Here is an 18,992-nt window from a genome sequence, read left to right as displayed (position 1 = left end):
CCATGAACGCTATTATTATTAAAGCTATATATTATTAGAAAGCAGACATCTCACTGTATCTGCTGATTTTAAATGCATTGATCATCTGATACAAAGTACGGTAAGCTTAGAAACAAGTAATTTAACAGCGGTAGATGATGCAGGTCGTAGTGGGCCGCTTTATGCATGACTGTTGGATGGCAGGCTCCCTAGATTGGGCTGAGGAGACCCGAGGTCTCACCTCTGCCAGCGACTTGCTGTGTGCGCTTGGCCAGGTGACTCATGGTACCTGGACGGAGGGGGTGGCAAGTGATGGGGTGATCACAGGGACGTGGTATGTGATTGAGGGAGAGGGCTGGGTCGGTTGGCATGACTGGAAGAGAAGACAGTTTCTTTCATACCGAGGAGTATGGACACTTACCAGGAGGCTTGCCTAAGGTAACATCTGTTCCCGAGCTGTTCCTGACGGTCATGAAGCTCAGCCACGATGACAGAGGAGCCAGGTATTTACACCTGGCCAGAGAAGACACGAATAATCTGTTCAGGTACATGGTGCATTGTAAGAACATGGTCTTGAATGTTTTATTTAAATCGGGGATGTCCAATCTTTTGGCTTCCCTGTGCCACATTAGAAGAACAACTGTCTCAGGCCACACACAAAATACACTAACACTAAGGACAGTTGATGAGCTTAAAAAAAAATAAATAGAGGACCTCAATGTTTTAAGAAAGTGTAGGGATTGTGTTGGGATGCATTCCAAGCCATCCTGAGCATGCGGACTGCAGGCTGTGGGTTAGACAAGCTTGGTTTAAAGCACTGACTGTATGTTACGTGGTTTAAATATCATCTCACTAGTATTTTTATTGACAGAGCATCTTGAAAAATAAGGAAAAGCTTACACGGACTTACAATCTCATCAAAATACAATTTTATAGTCTGAATTAATGATTTACATTAGAGTTGGGAAACCCCGTGTTGGAGGATTATGGTGTCAGAATGATGATTTCTAGTAGCCTGAGGTGATGATGCATCTGGGAACTGTGTCCGCAGCACTAAGATGAACGTTTTGTATTCTAGCCATTCTCCTTCCCTAGCGTTCTGTTCCTCCCCCTTCCTGGCGTGCCGTTCCTTCTTCCCTAGCGTGCAGTTCCGGACCACTCCCATGGACAGTACCGGTGTTCTTCACATTCTTGAGCATACTGTCCTTTGTGGGTCTCGGAAGTATCCGTGCAGAGACCCTTTCTTCAAAATGTTGAACCCGTCCCTCTCCACGTTCATGAACGCTTTCATAGGTAAGACCAGCATCCTGAACGGAAAACCGTGTTTGGGTTTGCCAGGCACACCCACTGTAATTCAGTTAGTTTCTGAGAAGGGATGAGAGGAGTGGGCAATTAATGTTCTAGAAAAATTTTTATCTCTCTCTACTTGAAGGACGTCAGAAATTTCATCCTTCAGGAAAGCCACATGGTAGCGAGGTTATAAAAACTAGTGTTTGAATAAAACGTACGTGAACTTTTCCCAGAAAGGTTCAAAATAATTTTCTCTTGGGATATCGCTACAATGCCAGGCCTCCAGAGTTACCACTAACATTGATGTTTGACTTTTAGTAAGACTGACGCTAGTGGATAGGGTGACAATGAACAGTGCACTCTGTGAAGGAGTGACATCGAAGAGCAAGTTAAATCCATGCTTTTACAGAATGAGGTCATCTTTGTAGACGTGTGAAAGTCTCTGGAGACACTTGAGAGAGTTTAGATGTTCGCTGAAGAAAGACCTGGTGCCCGTCCAGTGCAGATCCTGAGATGAGATGGGAAAGCTGGCACTCAGGGTGATGAGCTGGGACGGCTGCTGAGGTCGGGGGCCAGAGCATGGAGCCACTGCCCCATCTCAAGAATAGCTACAACTTACTATCCTAGGACAAAGGGGAAATGAGGCTTGAGATTCAATAATTTTAGTAGAAATCTGTTAAATTTTACAATTTCACTTTTCATTTGTACCCAGCTAGTGATTATACTCTGTATCCATTTTCCACACAAAATCCCAAGGACTTTCAGAATCTCCTCTCAGTGTATTTGGATGAGACCTTTTCCCCAGGTTTACGTGAGCTGGATTTCTGGTATGTCATGAGTGATTAACTAGTTGATACAGACTTTAGTATTTGAGTCACTGTCAGCTTATAATTATTTGTCCTCAGGCAGGAAGGATGGCGGCTGGAATATGAGAACCCCAGCGACCCCCAGATGCCCTTCATCTTTAAAGGAGTCATCTTTAATGAGACGAAGGGAGCGTTTGTAAGTTTTCTTTTTTATGTTGTGTTCAGCTTACCTTACCCATGTACCGTATCATGATATAGACACATCTGGAAGATGGTTGATTTTTCTTCAATATTCTCATTATAGGTGACATGTTCTTGGATTAGCTGGGGTCAGTGCTGTGAACAGAAGCCAGAGGGTAGCAGCGCCAGGCTGCTGTTCTTCCCAGCAGGTCTCAGACCATGTCTGACGACCCCTGTGTATGATCTGCAGGGAGAGAAAAGCTATTTTCATACCACTATCAACACATTGTCTTTTACACTCATTCTTGCCCAAGCACATGGTGTACTTTCTAGAGGTTGCGTGGCGAGGTGTGTGACACACAGCAAGCTGGATACAGAGCAGATGAGGGAGTCCAGCTTCACCTCTGAGCCAGACACTACAGAGATTCGCAAAAAAGGCAACACAGCATCACTCTAAGTAGTCAGTGTTTTACTTTGTTATGAGAAGTATTTTTCAAACATATTTATATTAACATGTAATGATGGCTTACCTTAATGCATAAGTATTTTTTAATACTTTAATTTTTTAACCAACTTTAATTTAGAATATAGAAAAATTATATAAACACACACAGGTACCTACACAGGCAAAAAAAGCCTACATAATCAAAAGCTGTTTGGGTCCTCATTAAAACCCATTTGTGCCTAGTGTTCCATTATTGGAATCCTAAGCTTGTGGGAGTTATTTATATCCTACAGCTCAAGGTCATTGCCAAGGTCTGATTTTTTTTTAAAAAAATTGCCACCTCAGGCATAAATGGGTTAATTTTTCAGGGTGTAAAGGAGTCTTGAGACCATTTTGGATTAAGAGCTGCTGTCCTGGGTCTGTGTCTTCATGTCCCCTTGTGACTTTGACAACCTGCCTGTGCTGGTGTCCCTGAGGCTCATAGGTGGCCTGCTCTCTGATTTCCATAGCCTCCCTCAGCTGGTGAACCATTTCTTACCTTTTCATTCTCAATTTGGTGGTCTTTTCTTCCAAGGAGTCTTCTTGAAACTCAAGTTGGGGTGACAGCTTCTTCCCACTTGCCTGGTGGCTGGTAGGCAGACCTGGTGATCCCTCCAATTTACAGCCCTCGGCTATGAGTTGCAACACACATCAAAAAGTCCATTGTTCTCAATCCTTGGGTTCTGTGCATGGGTGATGAGTGATTGAATACAGTGTTAAACAATGCCTACAGGGGTGTCTTTTTTATTTTTTATTTTTTATTTTTATTTTTTTACCATTAGAAGAGTTTTATTTGCAAAGTATTACAGGCATATGCACCAGAATGTGATCGATTGGCTATATTGAAAGGAATGTAGTGTGTGTGTATTATTTTATATATATATATTCTTATTTATTTACTTCACATTTCAAGACAGACAATGAGAGGATATTCTCCCAGCACCTTCAAAACAGACTTCTTCCCCACCACACGTACTCAGTGGTCTCTGGGGGTGACCCACTCTGCATCCTGGAGCTTACGTGGGAGCAGCTTAAGCAATTTAATGCCACTCACTATCACCCAAGCAATGCTAGGTAATATTTTGTTGGAAAAGTTTGATGGTGGATTGTGAAAAGTTGACTTGTTTGTGTTCTTACATTTTCATGACATGGCTTCTCTCACATTTAGCGATGCTTAAGAAATGTCTAAGTGTAGGTAAGATTCTTGGCCTAAGTTTGCCTATCTTACTTGGACATTGATTTTGGACATTTACAACGATAGCCTTCGGTGGGCTCAGAATGGTGGTTACAAACACGGTGTTTAGAGACCCCCAGAGGAGGGTCCTGGCCCCCAGCTTCTTGCATCACTTCCAGCTTTGTTGCATGGAGAGTGGGGGTGCATGGATGGTGCCCACCCCGACCCAGGGTGTGTGAAGCTTCGAGTCTGTCCTTGGCACGGAGAAGAGCTCTTCCGACAGTGGATGCAGTCACAGAACCTTAATTACATCCTCACGTTCTGATACATCGCTTGTTTCTTATGTCACTAATATAAGGTTATTATCATAATAATATAGTTATATATATTATATAAAACACTAATAATTTACATAGAAATGCTAACGTAAAAACATATTTGAAAGATTATTTTACGTAAAAAGAATTATGAAACTTTCAAGCATACAGAAAAGTAGACTAGGATAATGAGCCCCTAAACACTTATCACATAATAGATATCCTTTTCCTTGTGAAGTTTTCGGAAGTAAATTATAAATGTTATCATTTACCCCTAAATATTTGAATTTATGACCCTAAAACATGAGGATTATTTCTTACATGAGCTAATGCAATTTTCAGTTTTAATAGAATAAAACATACTTTCTTAAAACTGCCTATTTCTTATTCCATATTCAAATTTTCTAGTTGGCCTCAAAGTGTTTGTGGCACAGGGTCCCACAGATCACAGCTGGTCAGCCCGGGTCTCTCCTGGGCACCCTCTCGGACGGCAGCGGAGTGTGCAGGCCGGGTTTCCTCCGGGCGCTCTCACTTTCCAGGTGACCTGGCTGCTTCTGTGTGGTGTTGGGTGCCATGTTCCTGTGTTTCCTGAGAACTGGAACTTAGATCCAAAGACTTAGTTTGAGTCAGGCTGTGCCTTTTGAAGCAGAGTCCCTCGTGGGGAGTTCTGCATAGATGGCCACATTCTACCATCCTGTGAGGCCTGCTTGCCTCCACTGGGGGGTCTCACGCCAGCGGGGTGCATGCTGAGAGTCGGCCACTGTCTTGTGAAGATCTGCTTTCTCCCTTCAGCCACGGAGCAGCTGGTGCACCTGAGTTTCTGGTGTCCTGTGATAATGAGTTTCTCATCAACCTATTAATGGTTTTCATATTCATTGAGGATTATTGTCTGAATCATTTATTAGAGTTTGTGAAGTTTTCAAATTCTGTAATTCTTCATTCCTTTGCTGGACATCTTCAAAGAAGAGCTCCACATCAGCTGGGGCTGTTGGGTTATCTTGAAATATGGTTCAGTGGAAAAGGCAGGGGCGGCTGCTCTCCCTGGGAATTCCAGTTTGAGGAGGAGGGGCGATGCAGGAACTACCTCTAATGATGACAGAAGAGGCTGTCTTTTTTTTTTTTTTTTTTTTTTTTTTTTTTTTTTTTAAAGACAGGGTCTGGTTCTGTCCCCCAGGCTGGAGTACAGTGGCATGGTCTTAGCTTACTGCAGCCTCAGCCTCCTGGGCCACCTCAGCCTCCTGAGTAGCTGGGACTACAGGTGTGCACCACCATGCCCAGCTAGTGCTCATATTTTTTTGTAGAGACAGAGTCTTGCCATGGTGCCCAGGATGGTCTTGATCTCCTGAGTTCAAACAATCTGCCCACCTTGACCTCCCAAAGTGTTGGGATTACAGGCATGAGTCATTGCACCCAACATGGAGAAGAGAGTTCTTTCTTTTCTTCTTTTTTCCCCCCAGTCTTACTTGTTTTGTTTTTTAGCACCCCTGTGACCTCACAGAAATATTTCTGTGTATGTACATATTTGAGACTATGTGATCAGGTAGAATTTATTTTTATGCCCACATTTTCTCCAGCTGTTGGCCCATTTTGGTCTCACTTCTTTGGTTTCTACACCCCTACTCCCACCTCCCTAAAGCATGCACAGCCAGGCCCTCCCTACTCCAGAGATTCAACTCTCTGTTTCCCAGGGAGCTCTGATTTCTGTGGCTAGTGGGGAAGGGCCTTTGGAGAGTAGCATGTGGACACTAGGGGTGGTGATTGCTCCTGGATTCTCTCAACCCTGAGAGTATAAAGTTTGTTTCTAAATTCTAGAATAAGACATTTCTGAAGGTTCTTTAAGGTACTAGTTCCCCAAATCTTAACCATAGCTCAGGCAACATAATAAAGAAAAAGATCAATTCTGTCATTGTGACCTTTTTCCTCTGGTTGAATAAATGTGTTATCTGTATTAACATGTATAACCTTGAACTTGTTGCCAAAAATTGAGTTTTGTGAAATTGTCAGTTGGATTACTCTATTACTGTACTAGGGTTATAAAGTATTTTAACAAATACCTCTTTTGGTTTTTGTCACATCTCTAGATGAAGTTTAAAATGAAAGATCAATGTTTGGCTAGGTGTGGTGGCACATGCCTGCAAATCCAAGGCACTTTGGGAGGCCAAGATGAGAGGATTGCTTGAGGCTAGGAGTTTGAGACTAGCATGGGTAACAGTGAGAATCCATCTCTAAAACTTAAAAATTAGCCCAGTGGTTGTGGTAGCTCATGCCTGTAATTCCAGCACTTTGGGAGGCTGAGGCGGGGAGATCACCTGAGGTCAGGAGTTCAAGACCAGCCTAATCAACATGGTGAAATTCTATCTCTACTAAAAATACAAAATTAGCTGGGCATGGTGGCAGGCACCTGCAGTCCCAGCTACTCAGGAGGCTGAGGCAGGAGAATGGCGTGAACCCGGGAGGAGGAGCTTGCAGTGAGCGGAGATTGCACCACCTGCACTCCAGCCTGGGTGACAGAGCGAGACACTGTCTCAAAAAAAAAAAAAAAAAAAAAAAAAAAAGCTGGACATGATACACAAGGTGACCCCAGGAGACTCCTGTGCAGAGTAAAAATGAATCCCAGCACTAAACTAGTCCCTGAAGTCCCTGCAGCATTCTCCCCACCACCCACCCCTGGGTCCACCTGCACCCTCCCGGAAAGAACAGTGACATCACCCCACAGCAGGAGATCACCAGCGGCGGCCGCCGCACCCCGGGTAGCTGGGCCACCCCCAGGGTTTCACAGGTGGAGAGGGAGCCTGGGAATGTGCATTTCTAACAATTTCCAGGTGACAGGGCACCACACTTAAAAATACACAACACTAGGTCCTGAAAGGACTTCTATTCACTTGCACATTGTTGGGATGGAGCCCTACATTGCGAAGGGCTTTTCTTCACGTGTCATCCTTGAGCTCAGGGGCTGGCAGCACTTGGTGGGACCTAGTAGGGCATCCCTTGCTGACTGCACACCCACAGCCAGAGCCCTCACCAGGATGATTCTCACAGGAAGCCCGCAGAGCTCCTGACACCTCCCTGAAGGGATGAGAAAGCTGAGGCTCTGAGGGGGATAAACTGATTACTGGAAGGTAACGACATTAGCGAAGTGGTGAAGCTGCAGTGTAAACCATAGTCTTATTTCATTTTAACTTTCAAGACTTCCTGATTTCCTCTATTACAATGCCTGTGCCTTAGAGTCACCAATGGGAACTTGAAGGAAAATAATGCCTGCTGAGGCCAGATGCTCACTTAATTGCCTGGGGGTGGAGCCTGTGTGGTTCTAAGCCCTCCCTCTGAACTTCTGAATGGTGAGGAGTGCATATCAGCTGCCTCCTGCTGGGCCCTGCAGGACGAAACCTGAGGAAGCCCCAGGAACATTCAGTAAGGGGTTAGGAGGGAGGAGAACACGGTTGGATGAAAAATAAGAAGGAAATGCACCAGCATTTACTGGCAGGCTCTGTCACCCGCAGGACAGGGATGAAGACATGCACACCTGCAGTGCGGGCTTTCACAGCCTGGCAATGAGTGCTTTCAGCCTCACAGGTAAACGTCACCTGTTTCACCATCTTCTTAGGGCTGTCCTAGGGCCCTAGCACACAGCTATTTGGGACAAAGGGCAGTTTCAGTGTCTTTCACTCCACACTCAAGCTACAGATTGTCCTTATAGCTCAGGTATCCTGGGGATAATCCATCTCATTTCGTTTTGGCTTTGGGAGCCCAACCCAAGAACCGAATAACTTTCCTAAGGATTTCCAGGAGAAAACATCTTCCCACCAAAGAAGAACCTTACCATTTGGAAAAACACCTCCTCGTCATTTGCAAAAACCCCAGTTTTCAGGGAAGTGATAATCTTGTCATGAGAACCAAAGATAAAGTTGGAGATAACGAGGGAGTGGTTACATAGGAAATATGTGGTCATTACTCTGACCAATTATTAAATCACTTTCTTCACATGACACACTTTTTAACAGCTTCTTACTAAACCACAGTGCGGGTAAGAGAGTCACAAGACCGCTTCTTCCTTGAGTCAGAGTCATCCCTGGCCCACACCAGGGCCTAGCAAGAATGACTGAGGTCACCCTTATTTCCTGGCTACTTGGAGGAGCTGGATATCCCAGTTTACAAATCTCAGTTTCCTGGGATTCTGCTCTGATAAAATCTAAACTGTATTTAAAAAAAAAAAAAAAAAAAAAAAGGAAGGAATAGGCTGGCCGTGATGGCTCATGCCTGTAATCCCAGGGCTTTGGGAGGCCAAGGCAGGCAGATCACGAGGTCAGGAGATTGAGACCATCCTGGATAACAGGGTGAAACTCATCTCTACTAAAAATACAAACAAAATTGAGCCGGGCGTGGTGGCATGCGCCTGTAGTCCCAGCTACTTGGGAGGCTTAGGCAAGAGAATCGCTTGAACCCAGGAGGCGGAGGTTACAGTGAGCCGAGATTCCACCACTGCACTCCAGTCTGGGTAACACAGCGAGATTCGTCTCAAAAAAAAAAAAAAAAAAAAAGTTCGAATAGATGAAATCTAATGAAATAATCCAGTTCTATCCTTTTACCTCCTCTGTTGTCTGGAGTAATAAAGCTCCCTGCCTCGCCCTCTCTCACAGCACTGAACTGCTTTTCCTGAATTTTCCCACACTGCTGATCACTCACTTGTTAATTTCGATGCATACATTCTTTTTGAGAAATAAAGTCAGTTTGCCGACTGCTGCCACTGGTTTGTCAGAAAATGAGCTTACACTGCGCTGATCTCACTCCTGCTGCCAAAGCTCCTTCTAGGGGTCTCTCCTTTGACAATGTAGGGATTATGTAGGCATGGGGAGGTGGGATACCAAGGGGGGATTCTGTCAACGTGCTGTTCCCCCCTCCCCAGCCCCACCGGTTCAAAGTCACCGAGCCGGGGGCCTCTCTGACTATCTGAACTGTGCAGACCACCGTGTCTTCCGGTAGGGTCAGGGGAGGGCTTGAGATAAATCTGTAGGGCTCTTCACTCAACCACCGGCCCACTGTCGACCTCAGGTGCTCCAAGCGCCATCGCTGCCGAGCGCTATGTGGATGCGTCGGTGACAAAATGGAAAGTCTCTGGTCTGGGCAGAGCTTGTTCTGATCAGGAGAGACCCGAAAGCAAGAAACACAGTGAACAAATGCATGATGCCCAGGGGTGGATGGCCATAAGCACTAAGGAGAAAAATAACAAGTGGGGTGGGGGTGTTAAGAGGGTGGGGAGGGGAAGGGCTGCCATTGACAAGCGGAGAGCCTGCAGACCTGCCTGAGGGTGACATTTGGGGAAAGAAGGAAAGGGAAGAAGGGGAGGGAGGTTAGCTAAATGCACATCTGGGAAAGAGCTCAGGCAGCAGATGGTCTGGGGCATGGGCGCGCTGGCAGTGTGCTGCATTCCAGGGTCCTCTGCGTGGCTGGGACGGTGTCGGCCCTCCCCTGCACATCCCTCAGGGCCTTCGCAGAAACACCCACACGGGGATCTTCTACATAGAGGCAGGACACGCCACCCATCGCCGTGACCACACTGTCCCTCAGAGGAGCCGCTGGCCACGTGCATCCTGTCCACATGGAGATGTACTTTAAGATTCTTTACACAATGGATTTCAAAGACTTAGTATGGAAAACAGTGTAAAATATTAATAATCAACATAATAACTGATTGTTATCAAATAATGGGCTGAATATAAAAGTTTTTTTTTGTTTTACTTTTTTTTTTTTTTTTTAGATAGGGTCTCACTCTATTGCCCAGGCTGGAGTAAACCTGTGCAGTCACAGCTCACTGCAGCCTCCAACTCCTGGGCTGAGGCAATCCTCCCACCTCAATCTCCCATGGGGCTGGGACTGTAGGTGTGCAACACCATATCTGACTAATTGTTTTGTATTTTTTGTAGAGACTGGGTCTCTCCATGTTCCCCAGGCTGGCCTCAAACTCCTGGGCTCAAGTGATCCACTTGCCTTGGGCTCCTGAAGTGCTGGGATTACAGGCATGAGTCATGACACCCAGTGTCCCCCCGTCCCGGCCCACCTTTCTTTAATGTGGCAACTAGATCATTTAAAATGGCATATATAACACAAGCCACCCACGCAGGCCCCAATCCTGGGAGATGCTCCCGTTGGAGAAACCTCCAAGAAGGGGATCTGCTTGGATTTGCAAATGGCCCCTCTGGCCCCAAGGGGATCTACTGTGCAGAGCTGCTCTGGATTCGGCTCTTCAATACTGCCCTTGAGTGTACTGTGCATCTCTTGACTTTCGACCAGCACAAAGCTCCTTATTAAACGCTGACAATAATTCCTTCCATTCCAGGTACCATAATGGATTCATTAATCTCCTGTTGATAGTTTTTTGCTGGTTTTCCCACTTTCTATTATTCTAAGCACTGCTATGAAGACTCTCCTTTTACCCCACCAGCCTGTGTCTGCCGCAGCTCACACGCTCTGCCTTCCGGCTGTAATAGCTGAGTGGCCATTTACCCCACGCCCTGACACACTCAAGTCCCTGGGTCTCCTCGGCAGGGTGTGTCTGTGGGCACAGGGCTGCCCTGCCACATGCCCCACCCCATAAGCTTCCATCTATGGCCACTTCTTGTGCGACCCTAAACTCACTACCTCTCCTCCTGTCCTCTCCTCTCCACAGAGCCACCTTTAATCGGAGACAGTCAGTCTGCTTCCCAGTCAGTCGGCTTCCCTCCACCTGCTTCCCAGTTCCCCTAAGACAAATCCAAAGTCCTCCTCTGGGCCACCCTCCTCTACCGAGTCCTCCCTCACCGTAGGGTCAGGTCAAAGGGCTCCAACCAGAGGCTCCCCTGGGTCCTTTCATAAGACTGGAGCTTTTCTTCTCAGGTCCAGCTACAGGCACATTGTACCCACGCCTCACCGCAGGAGTGAGAGCTCCAGGGGCATAAAGGACTTGGTTCTTTTGCCTAAAGCCTGCCCTGACTCACCGAAGTCGGTCGGTTAATGTGCGAAATGATTACAGAAACACAGAAATAAGGTTAGGTGTGGCGCCTCAAGCCTGTAATCCCAGCATTTTGGGAGGCCAAGGCAGGTGGATCACTTGAGGTCAGGAGTTCGAGACCAGCCTGACCAATACAGTGAAACCCCATCTCTACTGAAGATACACACTCACACACACACACACACACACACACACACACACACACACACACAAAACCCAGGTGGGCATGGCGGCGCAAGTCTGTAATCCCAACTACTTGGGAGGCTGGGACAGGAAAATCGCTTGAACCCGGGAGGTAGAGGTTGCAGTGAGCCCAGACCAAGCCACTGCACTCCAGGCTGGGCAACAGAGGGAGACTCCATCTGAAAAAACCCCACACACACAGAAACAAAATCTTAATTGTAGTAAGACACAGCTAAAAAGATATGAAGGAATGACTCCCCGAGGCTACTGCATGCCAACCTTTCAATCATTTTCCATTCAGAAAACTTCACATCAGATCATTTACATATGTACGTTAAGACAAGGGGTCCTATATTAATGAATCTTCTCCGTCAAAATCCTGGTCAAAGTCAGAAAACAATCCCACAGGACTCCTGGGAGCATCTCACGTTGGAGAAACCTGGAGAAGTGGAGAAGCTGATCTGCAGGATTTGCAAACCGCCTCACTGACCCCAGGGGGACCCGCAGCACCGGCGCCCTCCCCCTACCGGTGAGAGTCGGAGCCTCACTCAGACCCACACAGTCAGGATCTGCACCTCCGAAGGCTCCCCCAGGCGGCTCTGGGCACATGGAAGCTGGGAAGACAGCAAATGGGCCCTGGGGTTGGGGTCCCAGCACAGTCTAGCCTTTTCTCTTTTGCCTCCTGAAGACTTGCACTGTGGATGTGTGTTAGGGAAGATGGGAGTGAAGAAAGAGACAGGGAGAGAAGACAGAGACCGAGTGATGCCTCCATTCTGCAGAGGAAAACACCGAGACCCTATCTCAGCACTCCAGACTGCAGGGACAGGGCGGGACTTATAAGTAAGTCTCTGCCTCTCAGTGCTCTGGTCTGCCATGTGTCTGGCTCCCTCTTCCATCCTGACAAGCACAATGACTGTAATTCCAAACAAAGGACTGGGAATTGGGGGTGAAGATGGAGAGAACCGAGGAGTGGGGAGGGAAATGGCAGCCTCTGGGCAGCTACTCTCTAATATACACAAACACACCAGAAAGGGCTTGTAGAAAAGAAACACAAAACGCAACCCAACTACTGACACATGGCCCTCTGTTCCATATTCACCCGCACGTTCTTAGCAGAAAGGCAACTGTGAACGTGCAATCTGGTATCGTGACGTTTGCCCTGACCACGTTGTTACCGTATCTTCATCTTTCTAATTTTAATTGTTTCTGATGGCCCATCCGATTGGTAGAGCTTATTTAAAGAGCCCTGATTCTCCCTGATAAAAGGTTGGAGTCCTGTATCAAAAGCTTTTAGTTTTCTGTAACCAAGAAGGAAAACATGCTTCTTTTGAAAGATGACAAAATGTCTAGCTTCGAAGGGTCCTCCGAGAATGGCACACAAAGCGGTCTGCATTCATAGAAAATGATGCCATCACATAAATCTCCCACTGTGCCACGGGGTGACACCATCACTCATCGTCTGCCTCCCAGACCCAGTAATTTCTGCAAAATCAATTACTGCACTTTACACTGAAAAGATCCCATCAAAGAACGTGTGTGCACAGGATGGTGAGGGGCGCCGGAGCTGTGTGAGGCGAAACGGCACTGTTCTCAGTTTCCCCTTCCATCCGACTGGGCTCCGAAGCGTTGCTTCAGAGATTTCCATTTTATCTTATAATTAAATAATATGAACTCTACTGGGGGAAGAAAAGCAGCCCATCACATTGGTACTAAGCCTTGATATCATTTTTGCCATCTTGACCCCTATCGCTATAAAAAGTCATTTTCCGTTGCCCTCACAAAACCACCCAAGGAATATTGCTTCAGACACCAAAGGTGCCCATGTGGGGATCAAGCCCGGTGTCCAATAAATATGTATGGCATTGACCTAATGCATGTCCAGTCAATTGAAACCTCACACTTCTGACTTCGGTTTTAAGGTACTAATCTTGAAGTCTTAACAGTGTATACATATTGACCTGAGGATGTTGGGTACTTTTGATTAGAGAGGGTTGAATTCCTCTAAAGGACTTCATGAATGAAGAAGACAGCTAGAAGCCCTGGTTTCCTGCTCCTCACTGGAGATTCCAGGCGGGAGGCAGGCAGCAAACACTTGTGTTCCTGTCAAGCGCCAGGCGTGGTGCTGGGCACGGGAAAGTCACAGCGAAGACACAGCTACACGCAGCACTGAACATCCCTGCTGCAGCCACAGGGCCTGGCCACACCACGGAGCTCTGTGAACTCAGGGAAGCTGGAACACCTCGGGCATCCCTTGCTCATGTGTAAAGTGGGGATAAGTCAGTGCCCAGCATCACTGAGGGCCTGCCACATAACAGAGAGTCACTAAACGCTAGCTATTCTCACTAGGATTGGAAAGGTTGATACTCAATTTATATGAACTTTCTATAAATACTGTATTGATGTTCCTGTCACCACAGGCAAAAAGGACGCTGCTTTCGCATCCAGCCCACCCTAAGGATGCACCTGGACTTCCCAGTACACTCAGCTCCACCAGGCATCAGGCCCTGCAGAAGCCACAACCTGTGACTAAGACAGTGAGTCACTCTTGGTGTGTGGCACAGCGTGACGTGGCGGTGGGCACTTAGTCATGATCAGTCTGCGATCAAGAGCTGCGGAACTTGTTTTAGGTTGAGTGAAAATCAATTTAAGTTTCCAGACATGTCTTGGGACAACAGAAGATACCCAAAGAAGCAGGGGGAAACAAAAAACAAAAAATCCCACAGCCTGAGACAGAAGATACCCAAAGAAGTAGGAAAAACAAAACAAAACAAAACAACAACAACAAAAAAACAAGCCTGAGAAATACTTTCTTCATTCAAGGCCTGGGGAGTCAGGAATACAGGAAAGAGATTTTCAATTTTATCTTATAATTAAATAATATGAACTCTACTGGGGGAAGAAAAGCAGCCCATCGCGTTGGTATTAAGCCTTAATATGATTTTTTGCCACCTTGACTCCTATCGCTATAAAAAGTTATTTTCCATTCCCCTCACAAAACCACCCAAAGAGTATCTGTGTAATTTTGAGCAAGTTGGGTTTTGTTCACTTTTGAGCATTAACTAGATTAAGGAGCTTCACCAAGAAAGTCCTATGAAAAGTATGGTGGAGGCCTGACATGATGGCTCATGTCTGTAATTCCAGCTCTTTGGGAGGCCAAGGCAGGAGGCTCACTAGAGGAGGCCAGGAGTTCAAGGCCAGTCTCAGCAGCATAGTGAGATCCTGTCTCTACAGAAATAATAATAATAATGATAATAATATTAATAATAACAATTAGCTGGTCATGATGGTGCATTCCTGTCTTCCCTGCTACTCAGAAGGCTGAGGCAGGAGGATCACTTGAGCCCAGGAGTTTGAGGCTGCAGTGAGCTATGATGGCACCACTACACTCCAGCCTGGGTGACAGAGCCAGACATAAGCACTCTTCATGGTCTAAGGGAGAGTACAATATTTGGAATTAGGATCTGTTTTGCTCCTACCACAATCACGTATGCCCCTCATGCCCTTACCTAAGTTATTTTTCTTTGTGAGTCTTTCTCACCACTTCCAAAATGAGGGCATGCCTCTCTTGGGATCATGTATCTAGGCTTGGAGATAAGAATTGTAAAGCTCCTAGTATACAAAATATTTTCAACAAATAGTAGCTATGGTCATTTTAATATATGGAATTTTACCATAATTTCACATCTGACAGATAATTCCCCTGAAATTAATACTTGAATGTGAATATGTTCTCTGATCTCTAGCTACAGGCAATAGTCTTCTATGTCAGGGAAAATCAAGTACTAATATAGAATCAGAATAAAATGGCAAAAAGAATGGGGGCACAACAGATAAATTCTCGAGGAATAACCTACTTACTGTAAGAATTTGTAAATCTGTGGCAGCTAAGACCAGGCCCTCTGAGCACATCTGGAGGTGAACTTCCTTAAAAGAAATGCGTCCAAATGCTCCAACAGGTTCAAGATCATATCTCGGAAGGGTAAAGCTCTTTAGAGTCTACAAAAAAATTGTGACTTCGGCTCTGCCAGGGAAAGAATGCCCAGGTGACCCGCCGTGGCGGGCTTCCCCAGGGACAGCCCAGGTGTGACCCATGTGGGCTCGAGGCCACCGTATTTGATGCCACCTGCAGAGCTGAGGGCAGCTGTCTCCCATTAAGCCGAGGCTGTACCAACCAAGCCACGTTCCCACATAATATTGGTTTCCAAAGTACCTTTTTCCCCAGAAGAGAAGAGGCGTGGACTTACTAACCTTCGATATGTGTAACTCCTCCCGGGTGGCAAAACCAGGATAACAGAGAACACCGCGATTCTGCCAATGTATCCTAATCTCACATGCCTGTACACAAACTCCCAAGCATTTTAGCAAGCTTTTGGACATGAAGCTCAAAAGAATGACCCATGAATATTTTCCAATACATACAGCATCTTAATGTGTTTTTCTTTCGTTTTTTTTTTGTTTTGTTTTTTTTTTTTTTTTTGTAGACACAGAGTCTCACTATGTTGTCCAGGCTGCTCTGGAACTCCTGGGCTCAAGCGATCCTCCTGCCTTGGCCTCCCAATGCACTGGAATGACAAGCATGAGCCACCGTGCAGGAACCACAGCACCTAAATTCCAAAATAACCTTGAACCCCTGACCTTCCACCCGCCCTGGTGACTTCCAGAGATGGGTTCCTCTTCCCGTGCCAAAGGTTTCTTGTCTTTCGCGGCCCGGGTAAAGTCACTCAAGATGTTCCCTCTGCTTCTGAAGGTACTTGCACATCTCCGGGCCGGTTTAAGTCACGCTGGCCAGACTATTTCCACTTCACTCTGGTAATTTCTCCAATCCCAGCGTCTGCTGCATCACCTTTTCTTTCTCTCAGAATCCAACCCTACAGGAGGAATGCTGAGGCTGGGGGGTCCTTTTACTAGAACGCTAACGCCAGAGCACTTCCCAGGGGCGCTGGGGGTCGGGCTGCAGGGCGGGGTCTGGCGCTGCCACTGGGGTCTCCCGCGGGGGGTGCTGGGCCTGGGGAGGCTACGCTGCGGGCTCCGGGAGTGCGTGGCAGACGGATGTCCGGGCCTGGGCGCAAGGAGACTACTGGCCCGGCATCACGTAGGCGCTCGCGGCGGGCGGGGCGGCGCCCACAGCGCCCCAACCTGCAGCACCCGCGCCCGCCCCGCGCGCTCAAGGGCGAAGGGAAGGTCACCGGGGCCGTGGGCTGGGGGCCCATCCCCGTTCCATCCTTGTTCAGTGCGCGGTCCCGAAACGGGAGGAAATCCGCCATCCGGGCCTTTCCACGCATCTGCTGCAGGAGGAACCGGGAAAATAAATATCAAAACCCAGCTCCGGGCGCGTCGCGTCTCCAGCCCGCGCGATCGCTAAGGCTCCCAGGTAGCGTTCGCCTGGGAAGCGCGGATCTACCATCCAGCGGCTGCAAGGATCGGGGCGCTCCACCATCGGGGCACCGGCGCCCCCACGTGCACCCGGGGCCTGGGGCGCACAGTCTCCACCACCTCCGGCTCGTCAATGTTAAATGTCCTCCCGACGCGCCCGCGTCGTGGGCCCAGACTCGGGCCCCTCCTGCAGAGCCGCTTCTACATTGCAGGGAAGGGGAAGCCCAGAGCCCGCGCCCCGGCTCCGCTGACGTCCCCGAGTCCCTGCTTCCTGGTCCTTCCAGTCCGCAGAGGCTGGCGGGGAGGGCCTGGGACCCATTTTAGTTTTCGGTATCGTCACTAGCCGAAAAGCGACTAGTGCAGGAAACCCTTTTTTTTTTTTTAATCCTTTTAGGAAACCCTTTTTTAAACTCTTCCAGCGGAAAAGCGACAAGCTGGGGGGTGACGTGGGGCGGAGTTAGGGGGCGGGGGGCCACTTAGCAAGTGATCGCGCTGTACCCACTTCGGAGGGGAAGCCCGGCCCCGTCCTACAGCTCTGAGGGAGAACGTCCCCCAAGGGCGCTCCAGACGACCCCCTCTGCCAGGCTCAATTTAAAACATAAACCAGAGGGTGTGGAAACCTCACTCTCTTCCGGACGGAGGTTCCTACCGCCGTGTCCCTTCCTCCTCCGCCACACCCGGCAAGGACCCCGGGGCTGCCTTGCCGGCTCACGCCGCCCCGCAGGTACCCCTGCCGCTCCGGGTCACGGGCTTCTCTCCAGTTCTCCCCATCGCTTCCCCGCTCGTCTCCTCGGTTCTTCCCATCGCTTCCCCACCTTTCCCCGGGTCCTCCCATCGCTTTCCCCCTCTTCTGCCCCGTCGCCCCATCCACTTCGCCGTGTTCTCCCTCCTCCGTCCGTCACTTCCTCGCCGCAGGGAGGGGGGCGCGCACCTTGAGCATCCCCGCCGCTGGTCAGCACGCCGATGGCCTTGCGGGCCCCGAAGAGGTGCTCCAGGAACTTCCGCAAGGAGCCCTTGGGGGCCCGGGAGTCGTCCGCGTCCATGGCGAGAAGGCGGAGGGCAGCCCCTAGTCTGACTGCGCCGCTGGCAAAGGGAACCCTGCCGGCGCGCGCCCAACTCGGAACCGCCGCCAGGCCGGCGCCCCTGCGCGGACCCAGGGCCAATGGGCAGTGACGGGATGGACCCGAGCGCACGGGAGGGGCTGCGGGGGCGGGGGCGGGGGCGCGGCTAGGGGCGGGGGCACGGCTAGGGGCTGGGGCAGGGGCTGGCGGGGGGGCGGGTGTGGGCAGGAGGACCTACGCGGGGGTCGTCGTAGGTGGGGGCCGCGCTTGCGGTTGGGGAGGCCGCAGAGGAGGGGATAGAGCCACAGGTGGGCGGGGTCCCTGCGGGCGGGGCCGCGTTGCTGGTGCGCGAGCCTCGCAGGTGGGTTGGAGGACTCTGGTTGGGGGCTTTAGAGATGCCCCGAGCACCACAAGTGGGGACGGGGGCAGTGTCCTGGGGAGGGGAGACCGCAGCGGGGCGGGGTCACATCGTTTACCGGGCGCGCCAGAGCGGGGCGGGATAAAAAGCGAGGAACATCTCCCGGGGGGTCGAGGGAGACCCTGAGTGGGCGGGAACGCCGGGGCGTGTGGAAACCCCTCATTTGCGGGGAGCGCCGATGCGGGGCGGGGTGGAATTGGGGCGCGGAGACCCCACCTGGACGCGGAGGCTCGCGCCCGGCCGCGCGCACAGCTTCTTGTTGCCGGCAGGATTCCTCCTGGGCCTGTGCTGGGAGCCTCGGGGCGCGGCTTCCTCGACCGCCGCCCCCAAGTTTTCTCTGCAGCCTGAGGTCGGGAAGGACGGACGGAGAGTGGATCCTCCAGGTGGTGGGAAAAGCTTATCGCGGCAGGCTTAGCTTTGACGAAGCTGCGATTTCTGGGGCCTACGGAGGCTGTGACGCTCCTGGGCCCCCAGCCCGGCCCTTGGGGAGAAGAAGCCTTGGGGTAGAGGAGGGTATCGGCGCGACCCTCAGAGACGCCTGGGCGCGCGAAAGTCAGAGTGGGGCAGGAGGAGGCGCAACAGGACTGGCCTGGAGGGGAGGCGGGACGACCCTTCCTCCCCACGGACAGGCGCGCTGCTGTACGCTGTGCAGACCTCGGCCGGCTTCACTGGCCAACTCCTTGTGCTGAAATACGCACACCCAATGGGATGTGCGGTTGCCTATCCACAGCTTAACAGCCTG

General features: G+C 49.4%; 1 long non-coding RNA gene across 1 annotated transcript; it reads right to left on the bottom strand.

Moving 5' to 3' along the window:
• Positions 1-885: 885 nt before the first annotated feature.
• On the bottom strand, positions 886-3,375 carry LOC139363820 (uncharacterized). Its single transcript, XR_011624842.1, has 3 exons — positions 3,239-3,375; positions 2,306-2,499; positions 886-1,892 (listed from the first exon to the last, which is right to left on the bottom strand). It is a non-coding gene; the product is annotated as an uncharacterized lncRNA (long non-coding RNA).
• Between the last annotated feature and the right edge of the window lie 15,617 nt (positions 3,376-18,992).

This window comes from Macaca nemestrina, chromosome 6 (genome assembly GCF_043159975.1).
Source record: "Macaca nemestrina isolate mMacNem1 chromosome 6, mMacNem.hap1, whole genome shotgun sequence".
Classification (NCBI taxonomy): domain Eukaryota; kingdom Metazoa; phylum Chordata; class Mammalia; order Primates; family Cercopithecidae; genus Macaca; species Macaca nemestrina.
Note: the sequence above shows the minus strand (reverse complement) of the source record. Positions and strands in the feature narration are given on the sequence as shown.